The 5207-nt window shown below is 37.6% G+C and overlaps 1 long non-coding RNA gene across 1 annotated transcript; it reads right to left on the bottom strand.

Moving 5' to 3' along the window:
- Nucleotides 1-1173: 1173 nt before the first annotated feature.
- LOC115982495 lies at nt 1174-4454 on the bottom strand. The gene is made up of 4 exons (XR_004089639.1): nt 4248-4454; nt 3224-3289; nt 2384-2495; nt 1174-1402 (listed from the first exon to the last, which is right to left on the bottom strand). It is a non-coding gene; the product is annotated as an uncharacterized LOC115982495 (long non-coding RNA).
- Nucleotides 4455-5207: the final 753 nt, after the last annotated feature.

Below are 5207 nucleotides of genomic sequence, written 5' to 3'. Positions count from 1 at the left end.
GATGCCAACAACAAGGTTTTGCCTCTTGCCTTTGCCGTTGTGGACAAAGAGTCAGGGTCTAGTTGGGGGTGGTTTTTAGAACGCCTCAGGAATGCACTGGGGGATGTGATAGCAGATAAGGACATCTGTATAATTTCTGACCGACATAAGGGTATTCAAAGTGCAATTGCAAACTGGCCTAGACATGATGATGGACGACAACGAGTAGTTCACAGATATTGCCTTCGACATGTTGCTAGCAACTTCAACACGCATTTTCAGGACGCCACTTTAAAGTCATTAGCCTTGAAAGCGGGGTATGCTACTCAGGAATCTAAATTTGAGTTGTACATGCAACCTATCAAGGAAGCTGAGATCGAAGCCCTTAGGAAGAAACGGAGAACCGAGCGGCAGGAAAGTGAACCCGACTCATCCATCATGCCATACACATATCTAATGAACGAGGATCTAGACAAGTGGACCCAACTACATGATGGTGGATACCGTTATGGGGCTATGACAACCAATGTCTCGGAGTGCTTCAATGGAGTACTCAAAGGTGCCCGTGGCCTACCCATTGCTGCAATGGTTGAATTCACTCATTGCAAACTTGTTGCGTATTTCCATGATCGACACAAAGAAATTACTCATGATCTCTAAAAGGACAAGGTATGGACTAAATATGCCTTAAAAATCTATGGACACAACCTACAAAAATCAATTTCACACCAAATAAATCCGTTTAATAATCAGAATGGTATATATCAAGTAATTACTTCATACAACATCTATAGCTCTGGAGGGGGAAACCATAGTTATGAAGTAAATGTAATGGCCAGAACATGTGGTTGTGGAAAGTGGCAAATGAGAAAGATCCCTTGTTCACATGCAATTAAAGCTCTTCAGTACTTGGGGCAAGATGCGACTGCATATATTGACCCATGTTATAGTTTGGTGAACGCCATTCACACCTACTCACATGCATTTGTGGTGCCAAAGTCAGATTCATTGTGGAGGGATGTGGATGGTCCAAAGTGGGTGCCTGACCCAAAACTGTTGCGGGGCAAAGGTCGACCTGTGGCGTCTAGGATACGAAATGAGATGGATGGGGTCCGGCGAGAACCGGGAAGCCGGAGGCCAGATTCTGACTTGAGGGAGATTCAGCAAAAGCAGAGCTGTGGACTGTGTCATCTTGTAATGTGATCGTTGTCTCACCATGTGGCAGGTGGAAGGTGTGGGTTTCAGGCCGCCATCGCTCAACGAAGGCCGTGATCAGGTTATGATCAATCTCTCTACTTGGGGTCCTATACAGCCCCTCTAATCCAACTCTCTTCACAATGTCGACGATACGATCATCCACCACTATCCGGCGTCGTTTTCGGAACTCGTCATTACGACCGCGGCATTTCAGTGGCCCTGGATCCTGCACATGATAGAACTATGGTGATGAGATGCAATATGCCATAACCTTTGTATATATGATTGTAGTTATTGATCCCAAAAAACAAAAATAAAGCAGTTATGAAGGGACCTTAAAATATCAACCCCAAAAAGAAAAAATAAAAACAAAAAAAAAAAGCAACAACGGGAGAAAAATAAAAGGATGCAATGCATTTTATACATTTGTCTAGTAATGAAAGGTTTCCCATGCGACCAGCCTATTGCTGCCTCTAAACCAGGAAAAGTCAAAAGGCTTCTTAAAGCTATTTCATTAATTTAAGAAGCTTTAAGTAACTATCTTGGAATTTGGTTGTATTTCGTTGTCATAGTTGCTGATTTGTGTTTGTTTTCCCTTAAGCTCTGTTGTTGTCCAACCCTTGAATTTACTTAACTAAGTATTTTAATGCAAGTAAGAAACTCAAGTGAAAAGGGTCCTTAAGGATTTTATTTGATTTATGACAAAAGCTTGTCTTCAATATGATTCATTAAGCTAGGTTTGTTACACAAGTTGTAATTCCAAATGGATTCCTAAATATAAACTTCTATGTTTTGCTTTTGGAACCTAAGGATCATATCTGTTTGACATGATATGGAAAATAAACAACCTAAATAGAGGAAAGTAAAAGAAACTAGAGGCAAAGGCTAGCGTTCTCAATAATAACAATAAAAATTACTGCAACAACCACAACCTGAACAACTTCTTGCCAAGCAACAATAAAATTATCACAGGTCACATTGCTTCAAACAAAAATAACTCTTATGAACCTAGGATTGCTTTGTTCATGTACACCCACACTAACAGTCAACCAATCTAACTTAACCCAACTAATGCGCATGACCATGCATTGAAAGCTAGTAATACCATTGACACTTAAAATTTCAGAAATGGGAAGAAAAAAAAAATCAACATAATGTAGAAGGATAAGAAGAGAACATTCAGCAGGTGGTCGGTTTTAATTTTTACCTTGCCTTCCCAAACAGCGCACGCTCGATGTGTTTTTATAAACCTTAACACCGAATCGTCAGTGGGCCCAGGACCAAACTCATCAGGGAGCTGAGCAGGAACAGCAGCCATACTGCACGAAGTTTAGGGAGTCAAGAGTAATATAATCACATGTTAAATTGGCAAGGAAAGTGATGAACAAGAAAATGATTCAGTTTATTTTGACAACAAGCAGATGGTCCTCTTTACTCATAAAATTAATTTGGGCTACAATGAAGTTTTACAAAAGGTGACAAAAAGAATGAAGGAAAATCATATCCGCGTTGATTAATTTGGGCTACCCACATAGTTGGCCCTACTATTTTCCCTCCTACCAAATGGACCCTACAGTTACGTGCTACATAAAAGATCTGAAAAAATTAAAAAGGGGGGAGGAGTTTGTGGGGTGGGTTCTGAAAAGACTTTCTAAAATTGATTATCTGAACTCACAACAAAACATCCAAACCAGGGTACAATGGTGAACAAAGCCTTTACCCTACCACCCCAACACAAGTAGGTACGAAAAATCTCATTTCTACACTTCATCCTACCAAACATAATGTAAGAAATCATAAAATCATTTCAACATTGCAGCATTGCCTGTGTAGATTCATGTGAAAACTATGCAGAAGAAGTGAAGAACCAGATGTTAAAAATAAGACAATATAATGCAAAATTTAAATACCAGGACAAAAAAAAAATAAATAAATAAATAAAAAATCTTCAATAACAGCAATGTATATAGTAAAGCAAATGAACAAAGGTAACAAAGCAAACATGGCAGCCAAGATTTGAAATGCAGCAACATAGTAGAATCATTACCTGCAATATCACTATGCAACTACCTTCTCTAAAAGCTTATGTTGTGAAGCCTTTTCAAGCCTATTCCTGCAAGGTATAAAATGCAATTAGCACCTCAAATATGTATATATATGGATGAACATCATTTCTATGCTTATATAAAGAAGGAAGAAAGGAAAATAAATTTCTAGACAGACATTTTAATATATATGATGAATTTCATATTGTAATATTTAGGAGAGCCTTTTTTTTATAAGAATAATTTTATTGAAAAAAAGACTACATACAAAAAGCACAAAGCAGCCAAAACAATACTATTATAAACAGTATAATAAATTGATGCACAAGGTAACTACATGACACCAATTAAACATCTAACACGTCTACATTCATAACACTATCTAATGTTTCCAACCCAATTTTCCATTTTACAAGACGTTTAAACTTAACAACATATTATGCTATACTTGGAGCCAACATCCATCTTAGAAGATGCCAACCAGTTTGAATGTTTAGGATGACAATATCAGCATTCAGCACCTCTATCAGGCAAATTACTTCAACCACCATATAAAAACATAATAAAGGAATCGCAAAAGTACACACATATACAAATACTTAAATCATGCTCTGAGGTACAAGTCATAATAAAATAGATTCTATTCATTTAAACATTTCTTCAAACATATAGTACATTTATACAAGAATACACAGATAATTTTCTCAAGCATGAACCGTTTCTAACACATGACAAATCAACATAATGAAACCCCATATTAATTTGATGATAGATCGTAGTAGAAACATGATCCAAGGCTATTCATTATTTTGGTACACAACAAAAAGCAAAACTCACCACTCAACCAATGCTTTCGCTGAGATAAAAACTCCAAAAAAAAAAAATACTTTAACATAAGACTCAAACTTTTCTTACTAATTTTCTTTTGCTTTCCTGCAGTTTCTCGGTTGCCAAACAGAGGGAAAGCCCAATACTTGACATTAAAAAGTTAGAAAATAAGAAATCGGTGAAGTAATAGAAACGTACCTAAATGGAAATTGTTTGTGAAAACCAGACGGCGACGGGAAGTGCTCCGGAGCGAGATGGAGGGCCGACGGCGACGGAGCTCAAGAGAGGGAATGAACGCGATGGAACGGCGACGGAGCTGAAGAGAGGGATGAGTGCGACGGAACGGCGACGGAGAAGGACGGAGCTGAAGAGGACTGAGAGTGAGAGAGAGAGAGAGAGACTGAGTTTTTTGAACTAAAGAGTTTTTTTTTTAGAGTACTGTAAGTGTGGGGAGGACTGAGTTTTTTTGAGACTGTTTTGAATGAGAGTTTTTTTTTTCAGTCGGATTTTATACATACAAACCGAGTCTAATAGAGTCGTTTTTTAAACACAGAAATCGAGTCCAATGGACTCGATTTCTATGTGCAAAAACCGAGTGTATTGGACTCGGTTTGTATGCATGGAAATCGAGTTTATTTAACTCGATTTCCAGTGTAAAAACCGAGTTCATTGGACTCGATTTGTAAGCATGGAAATCGAGTTTATTTTACTCGATTTCTGTACGCCCATTTCCCATATCAGTCACTGCAAAAAAGGAAAATCGAGTATCCTAAACTCGATTTTACAACCCACAAATCGACTCCAATAAACTCGAATTGTTAGAAACCAAAATAGTTTGAAACGTTTGCTAACTAATGATATTGTTTAGATTTTATAGTTATTTTCTAAAAAAATCCTTCTATCTCTTCCCCTCTTCTCAAATAAACCCTCAATCCTCACAATCAAACTTAAATCTAACCCTTTATCACTTATTCTAATTCTCTCTAAACGCAAGGCTCCTGCTCTCTATCTCTCACATAAGTTTCCTAGATCTGTGATGGAGGAGATTTTTAGGCGCTATGGAGGACATGTTGTCAAAGATTGGTGGTGCGAATGGGTGCTTGGCTAAAAGAAATTGTAATAAAATTAAATGAAAAAAAAAAATAAAGATAGGAACAA

The sequence above is a fragment of the Quercus lobata genome, chromosome 3 (genome assembly GCF_001633185.2).
Source record: "Quercus lobata isolate SW786 chromosome 3, ValleyOak3.0 Primary Assembly, whole genome shotgun sequence".
NCBI lineage: Eukaryota > Viridiplantae > Streptophyta > Magnoliopsida > Fagales > Fagaceae > Quercus > Quercus lobata.
The sequence above is the reverse complement of the archived record's forward strand: the minus strand, read 5'-3'. Positions and strand labels throughout refer to the sequence as shown.